The following is a 19,958-nucleotide window of genomic DNA, read 5'->3' as shown; positions in this document are numbered from 1 at the left end:
GTTTATTTTTCGTGTTTTACAATTTGTATGTAGGTAATTACCATATGGGGTTAAAACCTACAAAACCACTTCTTGGATCCCATTGAAGGAAATTCTTACCATTGTTCTTGGGCACCAAAACGAGAGGTGCACCACATGGAAAAGGAATAGGTCGAATGATCCTTTTATTCAACAATCCTTGGATTTAGATCTTAATTTCTATGCTTTCCATCATTGACATCCTGTACATGCCAATGCTAGGAAGAAGACACTTTTGCTACAACTGTAACTCAGGTTCGATTCCCCTGTTGGGAAGTAATCCCTTTGATTCTCGAAACATTTCATCAGATCGGTTAATGACATCAACCGAATCATTTTTCAAATTCAAATTACTACCATCAAATGATTCATAATCAATATCATTATCGGGTTTGATCATGAGAAGCACAAAATTCTTGCTCGAATTCACTAGTGTTTTCATTATCCCTACATTAACAAGTGAAACATTTATTTATTGCTGTGAGCTCTCATTGTATATTATACTCCATTTTTTAATAAATGATATTTATTTCCATGTCGATGGAAAATAGATTTTTTGTCATAAAGGTATGGGCTTCCCAAAATGATGCCACAGATATCAAATGGCACAACTTCAAGCTCAACTTCATCTATGAATTTTTTAGTGATAACAAATTTCAGTTTACACTTTCTCGTAACCTGCAATTTCACATTGTCACATACCCATCCAAGTCGATATAGTTTATTATGTGGAATATTTTCCAAATTGAAATGCTTGACAACGTTTTGAAAGATAAGATTGGCTTGAGAGGTGCTATTAAACAACGTATCAATATTGTTATGTTTTGAGATCACCCTTATGTGAAACAATTCTATTCTCCTCTTTTCATTTGGAGTTTATTTTTGCGAGTCTAAAGAACTAGTGCTGGCAATGAATTCTTTTCCTTTTAACCCCATGGTTGTGATTTTAGTTTCATCACATGAATCAAATTCCAAATCATGTTGAGTGGTTGCAGTAGTCTTTTGTTTTCCCTTGTTGTTGTTTCTTTTTGGTTTCATTTCGGAATGAAACTTCCAATAGTGAGCTTCATTGTGACCCTCTCTGGAACAGTGTTTGAATGTAATTTTCTCTCCTTCTTTTTTGATAGATGCATTTTTCTTTGCCTTCCCTTTGTAATGATTTTCTTTTCCCTTACTCTTAAATGGATTTTTACTACCTTCTTCTTGGGTGTTTTTCGCTCTTGCATAAAGATGAGTGGCTTGCACAGAAACATCATCTAGATTGTTGGGATTAAACATTAAGATAGTATGCCTAAGGTAATTGTGTAAACCCCCTATGTTCTTTAGCAAAGTGTCATGTGACTACAAATCTACACCTAACATCAGAGACCTTTTTTTGAATTCTTGGGTGTAATCTTGCACATTTTGACCTTTAAGTTGTCTAAACATATTCCAATTCATGATGGATTTTTGCATATAAGTTAGAGGGTAGAATTGTATTTTAATTGTAGCAATGAAATCATTCCAAGAAATTGAGATCTTACCGTTTTTTTTAATCTCCTCTTGGGTATTTTATTCCCACCATACAAGTGTTGCACCCTCCATTCTCAAGGAAGCTAGTTGAATCTTCTCCAACCACCAAATCCAATTATCAAGCTTCTCAACATTCACTTCACCATTATACATAAGTAGCTCGAATTTAACATCGAGTTTTAAAAAATGTGATTCACCAGTTGCTTTTGAAGAATGATGATGAGTATGAGTAAGGGTTGTATGAGTGGAAGAGTGTGAATATGCTTGTGAAGAATAAGATGAGGAAGATGGTGGAGAGGGTGGAGGATTGTCTCCATTTCCATTACCTCCTCCTGGGGAGCCTTCTCCATTGGGATGTTTGGAACATTCTCCTTGCAACCTATTATTCCTATGTTCATAGAGGAAATTCACCATCTTTGTCATATCAAAGGAATCATTTCTGAAGGTCCTATAATCTTCTGTCATGTTTGTAGCTTCTCCTTCATGAGGCATGATCTCTAGAGTCTCAACTGCAACATGAGGCTGAAATGGTGTTGGAGATTATGGCAACCTTTCTCTTCTTCCCCTTGACCTAACTTTAGGGCTTCCAACTAGTGTTCCTTCACTTGTTTTTAGTTTTAACCTTGTACGCATGACATAAACTTGAAAAAAATTAAATCCTTATTTCACAAACCAAACCTAGTGTTCTGATACCAAATAGATTTGATTTAAAATATTATTTTTCGATTCTAAGATATTCCTTAGATTATTAACAAAATGCTTTCATTATGCTTAAGGATTCAATAATTTTTACAAATGAAATGAAGATTTTTTATGCTAATTTTATGAGAACTTTAACATAAACCAGAAACTAAAAAACAACCTAAACATATACAAAATATCATAAAAAAAACATTACAATAAGCAGATTATAAAGGAGTTCACGCCTCCTGGGATATGTCTCCTTGGTCCAGCTTCCAATTACTTTGGACTCTCTATTATGCTCAAAAGTGTAAAAATATGTGTTTACAGTGATCAAATGCTTCTGAAACCTACTCCAATCAGTTCATAATAATAAAAAATGGTTATCTAGCCTCTTTTTTCATCCAATTTCATGGAAAATTGAAGAAGTTATGAATTCTCCTGGTCCTTGCATTATTTGTTCCACAAATTGCTCCCTACCTGACAGGAGCCCATAATTTTGCTACAAAAGTCTACTAACTAAGTGAGAATTTTGTGATGCAGTGGGCCATAATCTGTCGGCACCGACTGTCCGTCATGAATCATAATTGGCAAAGTTTCGTGGCTTATGGTCTTCTAAACATGGTGGGTGATGTGTGATTGTGATGCAGCGAACCAGATGGGAGTATTAACCGAAACCGATAAAAATCTCGCATACATAGACTTATCGCATTTTGAAATTCAACAGATAACCAAGGTTTTTTATATGTAGAAATTTGCACAGTTACGGGTTGTGATTGCAGTATGGTATTGTAACCCAGTACTTGCTAGGTGCTGATTCTGTAACACCAACCCTTAGCCGATCTACGATTGCGATCGATCACATTGTGCCTCTGTTTGATTCTTGAGACCCTTTCCACTTGCCTTATCGCATTGCAACCCTTCCTTGCTTCGGGGCCAAATTTTAACACCGACCTACCCGCGATTGCTATTTGTGACATGTGGGGGGCAATGGTGGCTTAACACTGGGCACCTCCTCATTCACTAAAGGACCTTGCCAAATCATCCAATCTTATCATGTGAGCAAGTCAAACCTGAACTTTGACTTGATTTAGCTTCTGCATATGAGCTCAGATTTTAGTGTCATTTGCATCGTTGGAATCAAAATGAGGAGCTCTTTGATCTGAGGCTAAGTTTATCAGGATTCTAACACTTTTATTTTTGAGCCTAATTTTGAGCACTAGATCACTGTGACAACACAACAACATATTGATAGGATAAATGACTTCTTTGACTTAGAACAAGTCGATGACGATCATGTTAAAATTAGGTTGTTTGCTTAGAGTTTAATTAGAGAAGTTAGGAAATGGTATAGGGCATTACCAGCTGGGAGCATAGTTGATTTACCTCAGTTTCACCAAAGGTTTCTTAATAGATGGGAAACTAAAAGGAAGCCCCTCTAAATTCTAAATGAATACAAGATTTGAAAAGGGATCCAAATGCGACTCTTGAAGATTATTATGCTAGGTTTAACCATGTCCACAATTCCATTCTAGGTATTATAAATCCAGCACCAGGATTAGCCCTTAATCGTTTCTGAGAAGGAGTTGATGTAGACATGGCCTATTAGTTGAGATAAAGAGACTCAAGCACTCATGAAGAGAAGAAAATAAATTATGTTAGAGTAGAGGCTAATTTATTAGCCAAAAGAGCTAAACTAAGAATAGAAGGAAGGGTCGCTTTTAAGGAGGAACCTTCCTCCTCTTCATTAGGCTCATAAATAGATAATCTAGTTAAAACTATGGAAAATTGATGGAAAGGATGACAATGGTAGATAGAGAACCTCCTAGAGAACCTCAAGGAGGACCTCAAATTCGAAACTCCAACTTGAAGAGAAACCCACCACATATTAAACAAAGTGAATAGATAGGCTCTGGTGATCAACAACCAGTTAGGCCTCCATTTCATGAAAAATATGTTGATGAAGAACTTGAATTATCTAAAGAACCAGAAGAAAATCAAATAAATCTATTTGAAGAAAGTGAGATAGATCACATATTCTTGACCAAGGAAGAGAAATATCAATTTTTACTCCCACGACCAGAAGAGATCCCTTTATAATTAGAAGACTATAAACAAGGATATCAAAATTCCATTATGGAGGTGCATAAACAATATAAATTAATAACTAAAGGAATCACTGGAACTCCTTATATTAAAACACAAAACGATACCCCTTCCTCTAGTCAACCAAAACCTAATTCTCAAAATAAAATTTCTAAAATATATGATGTAAATGTCGAGGAAGTCGATAAATCTCAAGCATCCTTTAATATGGAAACTGAATTGGCTAAGGTAAAGATCCCCATTCCTTTAACATAATTGATGACCAAAAGTGTATACAAGACTCAAGTCATGAAGGCCTTAAAAATAGGAGAAGGGATAAATATAGTCATTTTGACTAATGACCATTGTGAGTTGTTGTTTAGACCTAAAGTTGATGGTAAATGTCACAACATGACTAATCCACATTTCCACATAAGCCTGAAAATTCATGAGAAAATCCTACACAATGTAATGCATGACTCTGGAGCCTCTCACAAATTGATGCCCAGAGCTATCATGGAGAAAGTAGGGCTAGACATCACCAAACCGTACAAAGATTTGTACTCTTTTGATACAAGTAAAGTTAGGTGCATTGGTTTGATAAATTATTTATGTATCACTCTAGTTCATATACCTGCTAAGAGTCTAATCATGGACATCGTAATAGAAAACATACCTCCAAAGTATAGAATTCTACTATCTACATCATGGGGGGTAAGCTTGCAAGGCACTTTGCAAATGGATATGACCTATGCCACCATTCTTGTGTTTGGTCATCCTAGAAGACTTTATAGGGAAGCAATCATGAAGTATATGGTCAACAGTCAATATAAGCGTAACAATTATTCCCTCTATTCAGTACATTAAGTCATGGATTCATTCATCTTATACAATAATGATTGTGTAGAAAATGAAGTTTCACCCTTAGAGGTCGAAGTCAGTAATACAAAAATAATAAAATTTAATACTGAAGAAGAAAATGTACAGGGAGAAGCTTTGTGGAATATTGATTTTGATGGAGCTATGTGCAAAGATGGAGCACGAGAAAGTTTTTTTTTGTAAATTCAGCAACAAACAATGGAGAAGGACATGGCTACAAACTTAACTTTCAATTCACTAATAACATTGTTGAATATGAGGCACTAATTTTAGGGCTGCAGATTCTAAAGAGACTAGGAGGAAAACAAATTTTTTTGCATGGATATTCTAAGCTAATTATAAAGAAATTACGGGTGAATATTCTGCTAAACACCCTAGATCAAGGGGTTACAGAAATGTGGCCTTGGATTTTTTACAATGTTTTACTTGATACGATTTTCCTGTGATACCTCGAAGCTAGAATATTTTAGCAAATGCCTTAGTTGTTTTAGCTAGTACTTGCAAAATTCCTTTCCATTGAAATAGAAGATATGGTGTGGATGTTAAACACGGGCCAACTGTGCCTGATGACATCAGATACTGGCAAGTTTTTGGCAATGACGAACAAATCGAAAATTTCTTGAAATTAGAAGATGAATTCATATGTTAACATATAGGTTTTGGATAATGAGGTAGAAATAAATATGACTGAATTAGTGTTAAAATAAGCTAATTATGGTTCAGAACCATTAGAAGTGTTGCAATTAAAGGATAATTTGTTGCCTAAGGGCCTAACACCTACAAAAGATCTGTTTGATTTCAATGATGTATGAAAGAAGTCCATAATCGAACTAGGAGGGGATGGGGCAGAGGAATGAAACATAGGGACTGTATAGAGCCCTAAAATTGTTAAATTATCCAGATGCTTGCCTCCCAATGAAAAACAAAAGTACATAGAACTTTTAAAATAATTTTATGATGTATTTTCCTGTATCTATGAGGACTTAAAATGATCCGGATTTAAACAAGAATGCAAAAGATTTTAGATATAACCATAAATACAAAAATGCAGTAGAAATAACACTTCATTTCATTAATATCAAACACTAAAATATGCTTACAAACAGAATGGTAATAAGACTAGCTTGGGTGATGGTACATTATATATGAGAAGAGATGTGGTGGCTACATGCCTCTCAACTACATTGCAATGAGGCTCAAGGGCCTTTTTATTATTGAACAATAAGAGAAAACCCTAAACAACCAAAACACTAACCTGAGGAGTTGTAGCACCAAGAGTTTATGGGCCCCGTTGGGGTGAGTTGGACAGCCAACTTCTCGGGGTCATGACTTGGTCATATTATCTCCATTTGACGTGCATGATAACCCATTGGAAATATGTCTCTAAGGACTACGACAAAAAAAATGATTTTTGACAAAAAATCGTTGGGTTAGATCGCCAAAAAAATATCATTTAGGGCCTCAAAACGGCTCCAGATGTTTAGAACCTGAAAAAATGGTAAAGATAGCAAACTGTGCTACAATTAAGGAAACTGAAAAAATGAAAGAAACAATGGTGGGGGTCCAAGTGGAATTGGCGAGTGGCCACCAATATCCACTGGCATTATTCCTCCCCCCTTAGGAAGCAATGGTCTACATTCTGTTGAGTTCCTCCATGGGATGAGGAAAATTCTGTTGAACTTGGTCCTTGGTGAGCCACTTGCCCTGGTGAAGGAGTTGGCCTGCTTTGAAAAATTGATACAGTTGCATCTTTTGCTAGCAAGTGTTCTTGAGCTACGTGTCCATGATCCGATCAGTTGTGGCTTGCTAAATGCAATCTAGATTTAACTCTGTAGGTGTTATTTGTTCTACAATGTCTGAAGTGTCTAATAATGGTGGGAAGTAAGGTTGAAGACGGTCTACATTGAACACTAGGTGTAGGCCAATGAATGGGGGAATGGTGAGCTCAAATGAATTGTCACCCATAGCCTTGGTAACGGTGTAAGGACCATATTAGAGTTCTCTAAGTTTAAAATAAGATCCAATAAGGTGATCCTTCTGCAAATGCAACCAGAGTTTGTCAAACACTCAAAACTTGTGTGGCACTCAAGCTTGATCATGTCGCTGCTTGTACTTGGCATTTGATTTCTCCAGAATGTCATGGACCTACTGGCGGATATGTTGGATGTGCTTAATGAAGTTGTTTGCCTTATCGGCTTCCGATTGTACATGAGCCAAATATTCTTGAGTAGCTGCAAATGGTATGGCCACATCAATGGGACATAGTGGTTGTTATCCCAAGGCCACCTGAATAGGGTTGTGACCAATCGAGTTGTGGTGAACCTAATTATAACTATGCTAGACATAGGGAAGTCTCTCATCCTATGTGCGTGGATGCTTTGAGTTTTACATACGCAAAATGTGTACAATCATCCTCTTAACGACATTTGTCTAGCCATCAGTTTGGGGATGGAAAGCTATGGACTTAGTAAGCTTGGTGTCTAGCATCGACCGGAGACTGGACCAAAATGTACTAAGGAACCTACTATCCCAATCTGTGATGATAGATTGTGGGATCCCAAAGTGTACCCACACTCATTCAAAGAAGAGTTTAGCAGTGGCTTCTATTGTGATATTCTTCTTGCAGATCACCAAAATGGCCATCTTTGAGAATCTGTGGACGACCACAAAGACGCAGTCATTTCCATGTTTAGTAGAAGGAAGGCCCAACATGTAATCCATGGAGATGGATTCCCAAGGTCGATTAGGGGTAGGCAATGGAGTATAGAGGCCTTGTTTCTTGATCGTCATTTTGGCAATGGCGCAGGTAGTGCAGGATCTAATGTACTTCCCAACATCTTGTTGAAGATTCGACTAGTAGAAATAATTCTATAGAACTACCGCTGTTTTTTCGACCCCGAAATGTCCAGTGGCCCGACTGTGATGCGTTTCCCAAATAATCTTGGTTCACTCGCTTGGAGGAACTCAAAGCAGTCTCAGGTGGCATAGTAGGGCATCACAGAGGTGAAAATATGGAACTTGTTGACCCTCAAAGAGCCTTTGGTATGTGTGGCTGAACTCTGGGTCACTTTTGTAGAGAAGTGGCCAATCAGAAGTCTCGTGTCCAGAAGAGTTGAGCACAGTGGTTAACGCCATGATCGGTCATCAGTTGAGGCAGTTTGCAACATTATTGGTGCTACACTTCTTATACTTGATATTCAAATGGAACTATTACAGGTATGTGGACCACTTTTGATGGCGATCATTCCACAACTTCCCTTGTGACTGCATGAACTGCAGGGGTTGTTGGTCTGTGTGGATGACCATTTCATTCCCCAAAATGTATAGCTTCCATTGTCGGCAAGCTTGCACAATGGAATACATCACTTTGTCAGAACTAGGATACTTTCAAACTTTGTCTGAAAGTGTCTCACTGTGATATGCCATTGGATGCCCCTATTGAGTAAGGACTGCCCCAATAGAATAGTTAGAGGCATTTGTCTCGATCTCAAATGGTTGTTGCAAGTTTGGTAAAGTCAGCATTGGTGTAGAGCAGAGGTGATGTTTCAACTCTGCGAATGTCTTCTATTGGGATTCAGACCAAAAGAATTTTTCCTTTTCTCCTCGCCTGGTGACTTGACTCAAGGGCCAAGTTATGTGAGAGGATCCCAACATGAACCTGTGGTAGAAATTGGCAAGACCTAGAAATCTACGGAGCTCTGTCATAGTGGTTGGGGATGGCCAATCCCGAATGACTTGGATCTTAGCTAGATCCACATGCACCCCTCATTCATCAATAATGTATCCCAGATACTGAACCTGCGGTCATGCCAAAAGTGCATTTCTCCAAATTGGCACATAGCTTGACTTGCTGCAGTTTTTTGAGAACCTATCGGATGTGGTGGAGGTGCTCTTCCCAACTCTTACTGAAGATCAGGAAGTCATCCAAGTATACCACTACAAATGAGTTGGCGAATGGCCACAAGATGACATCCATCAACCTCATGAAGGTTTCAGGAGAATCCATCCACCCAAAAGGCATAAACAACCATTCAAAAAGGCCCTCCTTAGCTTTGAAGGTAGTCTTTCACACATCAGAGGGTTCGATTGGTACCTGGAGATAACCAGACTTCAAGTCAGTCGTGCTGAAATATTTTCCCCCTTTAACTGGTCTAGAAGGTCATCAATCCATGGGATCAGGCACCTATTCTGGATAATGATTTTGTTCAGTGCTTGGTAGTCAATACAGAGTCTCCAAGTCCCATCCTTCTTATGTACCAACACAATCGGGCTCCCACAGGGCGATGAAATCGGATGTATGTGACTTTTCTGCAATAGCTCTTAAATCTACCTCTTGATTTTGTTGTTCTCTAGAATGGAGCACTGATATATTGGTCCATTGGGTAGAGGTACACCTGGGGTCAAATCGATGGAGTGCTTGACCTAACAGTGCAGATGCGCCCTTGTGGTGGAGGTGAAGATGTCCTCGTACTCCTGTGTGACCTTGTCTAATAGTTGTTGCTATGCAGAGGGGGGCTATTTGGAGGTCATGGTCACTATCTTCTTCTTTCCCTAAGGGCATCTCATCAGGAAAAAAAATTTCCTAGTTTTTGAAATGAGATTACTACATTGTTTTGCAGTAACCAAAGAGATGGCGATAAGAGGTGCTACCTCTGGTATGTTGTACAACTTATTTCCCAAAGTAACAATAACAACACAAGGCCTTGACTCATACACATCATGTCACTTCCGTAAGTATGGTTGGTCTAATAATAAATCACAAACATTAAGGGGAGAAACGTCACATAATACCTCATCCATGAAGGGATTGATGTTGTATAGAAGGCGGCACTGCTGGCTCACACAAATATCTCGTCCTTGGTGAAGCCACCTGACAGTGTATAGTTGTGGATGTGCTACGGTTGGAAAGCCCAGCCACTTCATTACCTTTGTCGAAATGAGGTTCTTTTGGCTCCCACTGTTGACAATGAATTGTAGCGAGGAACCCTTTACCCACATCTTGGAGTGGAAGAAGCGCTCCTCCTTGTCTAGATCTTCGAGTTCCTCCTTCTGGATCTTCATGGTGACAACAGTGGCGTTGGGCTCTGAATCGATAATATTCTTCCCTTTGTCATTCCCCTTGTCAAGTTCTGACTCAGAGTCATAACATTCATCTAATTCCAAAGCCTTTAGCTCGACCACTAGTGAATGCATGGCCTAACACTCACTTGTGTTGTGAGTGGAGCTCTTATGGAACTGACACCACTTTCTAGTGTCCTTCTTTGGGATCACAAAATTTTTCTTTTCTTGTGGCTTTGGATGGTTGTCATGGGCCGCCCCACCTTGGCTTTGTCCTTTGTTCTAATTTTTGGGAGTGCCTTTCCCTTGCTTCGGATTCACATATCTGAAGTCTCGCTTCTTCTGTTTAAACTTTTGCTCAATCTTGACTGCATATCGGTATGCCATGCCAAGTGAGGAGATGTCCAGGAATCCCATCTCGTCCTAGATTTGCTTGTGTAGGTAGCCTAGGTAATTGAGAAGAAAATTATTCTCGAAATCCTTGATACCCAACTTTGTGTGAAGGGTATGAAAAACATTGGTAAACTCTAACACATCTTGGTCCTTCCCTATCGCAACTCTATCCACTTTATGTATTTATCCTCATAGATCCTAAAAGGGTAGTACTGCTCCTTTATGGCACCCATAATGAGTTCCAAGTGGGTGTGGCTGAAATCAGTGAGTTCATACTTTCATAGTTCTGCTCACAGTAGCTTTCTCACCAGTCCTTGACATCGGCGGCTGCTTTGAGAAGTGCAAAGGTGATCTTTTCCCGGCTAGAAAAATCTTGAATGGAAAAATATCCTTCTAGCAGATTTAACCATTTATCTACAGTGACTGAATCTATCTAACTATCAAATATGGGAATTTCAAAGTTAACTTGTTCCTTAAAGGGTCTCGCCCTTCAAGAGTAGTTGTCAGAAGTAGATGTGTCACCCACGGGTAGCCGCTCAAGGATTTGGGCAAAGTTGTCCATCGTCCGATTCCTTTGTTGCTTGAGGGATTCCTCAAGAAATATTTTGATAGGATCTGCTACCCACTAGTCTTTCTTTTCATCCTCCATGGGAGGCCATGGGGATTTGCAAGGCTGGACTTGCAAAGGTTCGAGTAGTTCAAGCCCTAACTCCTTATATCCCAACCTCGTTGAGGAAATGCAACGAAAAATAGAGAAAGAGAAAAATGCTTTGATACCATTGATATGGATTTAAATAGGAACGCAACAAATTATGGATATAACCATAAATAAAAATATGTAGCAGACATAACACTTCATTTCATTAATATCAAATACTGAAATATGCTTACAAACAGAATGGAAATAATACTAGCTCGGGCGATGTTAGCTTATCTATGAGAAGAGATGTGGTGGGTACATGCCTATGAAATACGTTAGAATGAGGCTCAAGGGACTTTTTTTAGTGAACAATAAGAGCAAACCCTAAACAATCAAAACCCTAACCCGAGGAGATGTAACACCAAGAGTTTATGGGCCTTTTTGGGGTGAGTTGGACAACCAACTTTGTGGGGTCGCGACTTGGTCATATTATCTTTGTTTGATGTGCATGATAACCCATTGGAAAGATATCTTTAAGGAATACAATGGAAAAGTTAGTTTTAGACAAAAAAAATTGTTGGGGTAGATTTCCAAAAAAACGTTGTTTAGGGCCTCAAAACGGCTCCAGAAGTTTAGGACCTGAAAAACTGCTAAAAATAGTAAACTGTGCTACAATTAACGAAACTAAAAAGCTGAAAGAAACAATGGTGGATGTCCAAGTGGGATTGGTGGGTGGCCACCAATATCCACCTGGATCATAAAATCCTATGACACCAGCATTATTCAACATACTATCCCCCTTAAAGAAGATCAGAAACATTTTAAACAAAAGTTGAGAAGGGTGAAGCTAGTTCTATTACCCCTAATAGAAAAGGAAGTTAAGAAGCTATACAACACCAAAATTATTGTACCTCTCAAAATTTCTAAGTGGGTCTCGAACCTAGTGCCTACAAGGAAGAAAATAGGAGAAATTAGATTATGTGTATACTTCAGAAACTTGAATAAAGCCTCACTTAAAGACAACTATCCCCTCCCAAAAATGGATCATATATTACAAAGGGTAGTTGGTTCTAGTAAGATCTCTTTATTATATGGTTTTTTAGGTTATAACCAGGTCTTGGCTCAGCCTGAAGACCAACAAAAGAGAACATTTACTACACCATGGGGTACCTTTATGTATTTAAAGATGAATTTTGGTATGATGAATGTTGGTGTGACCTTCCAAAGGGCAATGAATATTTCCTTTTCTAATGAAATTGATAGGCTCAATATCATTTATCTGGATGATATCACTATATTTTAAAATACCAAGGAAGAACATTTGCTGCATCTAAGGAAAGTCTTTGAAAACTGTAGGAAATATGGCATCTCATTGAACCCCAAGGAAACCATGTTTTGTTTAGAGGAGGGAAATTTTATGGCCATGTAATTTCGAAGAAAGGCATTAGAATTGATCCTAGGAGAGTTGAAGCTATTCTCAAAATTCACCCACCCAGAAACAAGAAAGAAGTTCAATCCTTCATTGGGAGAATAAATTTCCTTAGGAGATTTATTCTTAACTTAGCAGAAATCTTAAGATCCATCAAAAATATGTTAAAAAGTGATACTAAGATAAAGGGGAACTTTGAAGCCAAAAAACATTTTATCAAAGTAAAACTAGCTTTAACAACTACTCCTGTATTGATTAGTCTCGACTAAATAAAATATTTTATGATATTTTCTTTCGCATCTGATCATACTATTGCAGTTGTTTTATTGCACAAGAACAACGAAGGACAAGATAAGCCAATAGCTTTCTTTAGTATAGATTTAAGGGACGCTTCACTAAAATACAATGTAATGAAGTGTTGTGGCCAACAACAACTCCCCTTTTTATTTAGTTTTATTACTAATACTAAATAAATGGGGAGCCTTCTAAAAAATAAAAAGTAGCACTTATATTCCCCTTCGAATAAAACTTACTATCATAAAATTAGGAAAACAACCGCAAAACCAAAAAGGACTTAAATTTTATGATAAGTTCAAATAAAATCATTCTCTCAATAAGATGTTTCATTGCAAAAGGTAATGAAGGACACCAAATAAGCAAACTACTGAAATTTTGAAATCGCGATGCGAGATCGCACGTTGTAAAGACTTATTGCACATCGCAGTTTTCATATGCCTTAAGTATCACTTAAGGTAAAATATCTCAATCCAACGATATGCGATAGGACATCTCGCAAATCGCACCTCGCAGAAACATGTGGTGATAGATGATTGTTAACACAACGGATTAGCGATATTGTGATCTACAATATTGTGAAGCAAATTGCAAAATCGTTTTATCACATATTTGCAGGGCTCATTGTTCAATAAAGTTTTTTCGTAATCTGATACCAAGTTATGCACATTAATTTCAATTTAATGGGTTATTTGATGATCATTAATGAGATAAGATTTAGATTTGATCGAAAGGTCATTTCACATAGGGTGGTATATTTTATATGGTTTCGGCATTAAGAGCTTTCTCGTCACCTTATTTCTTATCATTACTCTTTCCTTACTTGTAAATTGCAAGAGCAGAAAGTAGAAAAATATACACAATAGTGTTCAAAGCGTAATGGGAAAGAAAGGAAAAGCTCTGATTACTGAGGACAAAGAAATGACACCCTTATACATAGACACCACCTGTAATAGAGATGCTGACATAACTACTTGGGAAGGCATGTAAAGTTTGCTCGAAGAAGAAAATCCCAAAGTAATGGAGGTTAAAGCAACAACAGACTCACGAGAGCCATCTGCAGTATCAATCACAGAACTTGCATGTTCATTCTTGCATCAGATAGTGGCAAGACCCAAGATTCTTTCAAACACGGACATGGTCAAGTGGGTACTAGATAGTGCTGACATAACAAATAGACAATTTAAGACTCAGAGCCAATAACTCATTGGGTCATTCACTATACAAGATTTAAGGTTTATGTATCATCAACCAAAAATGTGCAAGAGGCGAAACTGGCACCAAGGAAGACCGGATCGAGAAATGGAGGCAATTTGGAAAAACCACCCAAGAAGGAAATCCTCTTATCGCTCAGTCACCTGTAAGCTTGGAAAATTATAAGAAAAAGCGCTAAAAGCTAAAAGCAAAACCCATGCTCAAAAACCAACGGTATTTATCAGGGATATCCTTAGGTGGTATACAAATTTTTGATTATTTGGTTTAGCATTTGCAGACAAGTTGGAGACAAGAGGCTGAAGAAAGAGCAGAGTCCATCAAGAAATTAACCAAGTTGAATTGGGATTCTTACTGGCAGTACTTGGTTAAACCACATAGTCAATGCATGACTCTCAAATATCTTATGAACTTTGCCAAGAAGACAGTGCCAACACTTGTCGATTATGTTTTCACAGGGCAACTAAAATCAGAGGTCAGATAACTGATGCTACTCAAGCCAATGCTGAATGCTTGCGACCTTAGAGAACAGATACATAAATAGTTAATTTCCAGATTCAGTTTTAGTTTTAGTTTTGATTTATTTTTGCCTTAGATGAGGACGGTCATTTAAACTTCCTCATATATTTTTGTAATAGACTATTTTTAGTATTTAGTTAGTATTATTTTAACCCCTCTCATGCACTTAGGGATGGGTCCTGAAATTTGTCAAAAACTCTTCTTCAGAACATGCACTTCTGCACCATCGGAGGAGGTTTTGATGAATGAATGGAACAAGATTTATTGATATCTGTGTTTAATGTCTGCTACTGAAATGCACTTTTGTACTCTTAGTAGATGTTGAATTAGGAAGAGATAAATCTATATTGTTGAAGCTCATGAGTAGAACTTGTTATCAATGGTACTTTTATCTCTTAATGATTTCTGCGTATTTTTTAAAGTGATATTTATGTTTAGTTATTTATATATGAATGCTTGAATGTCTGAGTTATCATTTGGCACTTTTTTACAGTGATGACTATTCAGTTTATGCTTAATGTACGAATGACTTATTATGCGATATGCTTTTCACAATTGTTTCAGCTAACTTTTTATATGAAACAATTCATTTTATTGAATTTTTTTCTCATAGCAATTGAATGATCTTTATTACCAATGGCTATTAGAAATTATTTTAGATCACATAACTGAAAAGTTAAATCCCAGGTTAGTTTTAGAATTAGATATTTTTGTTCATTAGAATACAATTGCATATTATTAAATTAGACTTAGATTAAAAGCATTTTACTTAGAAATCATTAGAAGGGAAATATCAATTCTCAACACACACACACAACATGGGAAACTGGTTCCGTTATCCCTAGTCGGACCCACCATCCCAAACGGAAAAGGATCTATTTTCAGGGTCCAGACCCAGTGGGTATCCCCCTTGTTGTAGACCTGATTTTTGGGGCTTCAACATATTTAGCACTAGAAGGAGGGCCTAGAACTATGAATGGCTAGTAAATCCAAATCTAAATACCATTCTAAGAGTAAATCGCCCTCAACATCTCCCCCGACTTCTCCATCGCACTTCGAATCTTCAAATATTGAGCGAGAAGTTGATAAAACAACAACCACTGCCATAAACCTGAACATTTCAGAGAAATCCACTATTGAACATCCTAAAGTTAAATCTTTGATTCATAAACTTCAAGGATTTTCCATATCACCCCAAAAATCTGAAATATCTCAAGGTAGTGTGACTTCACAATACAATCCTTCTCATCCTCTTACCAAATTGTAGAGTGAAAAGTCTGGTATCGAACCAGCTGAATTACCTCTACCTAAAAGGAAAATATCAAGGAAGTCACTTAAAGGGTCTGATAGTGAGACTCTTTCTTCATCATCATCCATCTCGACCTCTCCACTACGAAGTCAACCATCCACCCCTCCACTTCAAATTGTTGTCCACCAGACTACTGGAACTTCAACATCTTCTTCTCAATCATCTAGAACTGTAATATCCTCATCTTCCCGACCACAAGGAACATCTTCTACACTTACCTTTGTTAGTAGTTCAACGATGGCCTAAATCCCATGGAATAACCCAGGGGCGGTCTTAATTCCTGCACCCTTGACTCAAATACTGGCCCATATTGAAAAATGGATGCCTAAGTTTAATCCTGAAGTAGGCATGCTTGTAGAAGAACACATAAATAACTTTATGTTATCTGTAAATCTAAATGGAGTTATTAATGAAGATGTTATTGTCCGGCTGTTCCGTTACACTTTACAAGGAGCAGCTAGATCCTAGTACTTTTCATTACCATCAGGATCGATCACTAGTTGGGATATTTTCCAAGAGAAATTTTCGACTAATTTCAGTGGTGATAGTTCTACTGCAAGATTGATCAATGATCTATTGAATCTTAAGATTGAATCGAGAGAACCTATCAAAGATTTTAACTCATGTTTCAATAAGATTTTGAATAAAATTCCTACCGCTTCCAAGCCTAGCAAAGAAGTTCGAAGTGAGTGGTACATATCTACTCTACCATCAAACATAGCGATCTTCATTGGTAGGGCTGCCAAAACAACATTGGTTGATAATAGGAAGCAAGAAATGGCGGTAGAAAAATGTATCTTAGCTTTAGAAAAGAAAAACGATGTCGATGAACGAAAATCTAAGAAGGTTACTTTTAGCAATGATCCTAAGAAAAAACAATCAAAAGACCCATTTGATTTAGAAGGATTGCAGAAATTCCTAAAGACCATGTCTAACAAAATGGTTAACATTAAGAAACAAGTAGTAGAGACTTCTTATAAAAGGCCTTACAAGCCTTATATAAAAAATCATTGAACCGATTCAAAGCCTCCCAACGCTAAAACAAATGTAGAATCAAAAGAAGAGCAAGAGCAATTTTCTAACAAGGAACCTACTGATGAAGATGAATTTGCAGAAGTACAGGGAATGTGGGACTTCCAGGGAAAATTTTAAGAACCCCCCCTAAATTTACATGTATAATAAATGGGCAAATCTCCATGGTATATAGAAAAAATGGAAGGCGATTTTATCAATAATATGATATGTATATATAATTTTTTGGCGAATCTCTCACCAGGCATGGCGAATATTTTACTCAATTATAAAATCTTGAGTTTATTGAATACACAAATGAAATCATTGCATTTCTTTAAAATATCTTTTGAAATCAAAATTATTGAAATTACATATCAATAACCTAGTGGGTGTAGGATAAAATTCACCCGTGCCATTCACAGAAAGCATGAGAAAAAACCTAATACTATATATAAAACCAAGAAAAACTCAAATTCATCACTTCTATGGACCTCGTAACCACCCTGCCAATACACAAGTATGTTCCCGTTTGCAATTAGAAAAATTACCCAAATTACAATCTGTTTACTCCAGCATATGTTGGAAAGTTATAGAAGGATGACTAGTGCAATCAATCTATTCCTTTTAGCCCTGGATTTGTTTCAGTTTAAAATAGAAGTATACAAATATACTTGTCCAATGTCTATGCTTTAACCATTCACCTTAAGATGTTTTTACAATATAATTTCCTAAGTCTATTTAATATTTTCATTATCATGTGCCCACGGGGCTTTGGATTGACGGTGAATGGGTGCGCTGTTAAGGCACTCCTTGCGATAGGTCACTGGTTCAATTCCCCGTGGGTGCTTAGTTTAGTCTTAACCTAGAAAAAAAAAAAAAAAAAAAAAAAAATTCATTATCATAAAAACCAACCTATATCAATCTTAACTCCACATCTACCACTCTTAGGGGGATGAAATCTATTTATCCCTCTGAGCACTTGGTAGACCAAGAATTAAGATGGATCTAAGATGATAGAATTTCCCCTTTAAATAGTCTATGCTCACATGAATACCATGGGTTATCATAAACCTAGAGTTTAAAAATTACTATTAGTAATTTATAAAAATTAATAAAATTAATAGTTGTTTTTTTTTTTTTGTAAGCTTCGGTAGGACCCACTCATTTTCTACATTTTTTACAACCTCGCAGGATTCAAACTTGGGTGGGTGGTGTGAAAGCCATCCGCCCCAGCCATTACATCATGCACGTCATGTGCAAAATTAATAGTTGATTTTTATTTTATTTTTTATTTTATTTTTATTTGTTTACACCCTTGCATGTATATAAGGTGACTTATGGAGTAAATATAAAAAATGTTTTATTTATTTACCATACCTCTCATTTATTTATATTTTTATTAATTTACCATACCTCTTTTATAAATATGGTATTCAGGCCTTTGGCCCATAGGATTCACTTAAATAAAACATATTCTTGAAAATGGGTGAATTGAAGGTTGTAACTTGTAATTTCAAGGGTTAAATTTACCTTTTTTACCCTCTCCCTTAAAATAAGGTGGGCTATTTGATTTGATTTGTAAAAATGTACTATGATACAAAATATTCAGCCACTAAAAATTTAAAACCCCTTAATTTCGCCAAAGGGCGAACATTCGCCCCCAAAATTTTCTATGGGGACTTCCTCCTCCCAGATGAGGATGATCAATAGGCATCACCAGTCAGTACTAGAAGTAGAAATCAACTCGATCCTCCACAACCTAGTCCTAAATAGAAGAGACCGAACTCGATATCTAAGGATAAAGTTACAGGTAAGAAATCATCACCAAAAGCGACCCAAGCAAGCCCAGTCCAATCCGATTCACCAACTCCATCTAAAACAATGATTGTTTCTGATGAGATGGAGTATAATATCATTGAAGACATGAATAAAACTATGTCTAACATTACTTTTCGTGAATTGAGCAAATTGAAACATCAACAAAAGCTACTTTTGAAAGAGTTACACGCAATACCTACTGCACCTCTGCCTGCTGTTGTAATCCCGCAAGCTTCTCATGAGATGGGAAGACCTCCAACTAATACGACTAATAAAGTTGATCCAAATGATATCTCTTTAATTGGAGGTAGGTCAAGATCTCATACTCCCGCATTCCTTCTTACTTATGAAATTTTCAATAAAAACTTACATAATTGTTTCGTAGATTCAAGATCTTCATCTTATATCTTACCTGAAACAATATGTGCAAAGTTAAACGTCCAACCTCAAAAATCTCCAGTATGCATAGTTAAGTTGGACTGATAGCAAGTTGAAGTAATCGCTGAAGTAAATCACATTACCATAAGGCTATCATCTAATCCAAAGGTATGTCAAGTCATTGATATTCTAGTTGTAGACATTCCCGAATTTTATGGCTTAATTCCTAGGAGGGATTGGTCTGAAAAGCTTCATGGATACTTTGCGACTGATTGGTCACATATGTGGCTCCCTTACAATGGTAAATTGAATCAGATAAAGGTCGAGCAAGAAAGACACCAAAAATACATAATGACGAAATTGGAAGGAGAAAATGAACCTGTAGCATATAAAAACAATATAATTGGCAACTATTCTATTGACTCTTTCTTAGGAAATTTTAATGCTCACACTTTTCCTTACTTAGAACATTATGTTTTGTCTCAAGTAGAAGACTTTTCTCAAACAGATAGTTCTAAATGTGTTAATTTTATAGATAGTCCTATAAATAAATCTTTATTTTAGAAGTTATTTTTTGATGGTTCTAAGTCTAATGATGGAGCAGGAGCAGGATGTGTATTAGTTAGTCCAGAGGAAAACAAAACTATGCTAACTTGTAGACTTGAGTTCGATTGCACCAATAACACTGCAGAATATGAAGTTTTAGTCCAAGGATTATA

Source organism: Pinus tabuliformis, chromosome X (assembly GCF_031772625.1).
Source record: "Pinus tabuliformis cultivar Carrire ecotype Pingquan chromosome X, CPIR1, whole genome shotgun sequence".
Classification (NCBI taxonomy): Eukaryota; Viridiplantae; Streptophyta; class Pinopsida; order Pinales; family Pinaceae; genus Pinus; species Pinus tabuliformis.
The sequence above is the reverse complement of the archived record's forward strand: the minus strand, read 5'-3'. Positions refer to the sequence as shown.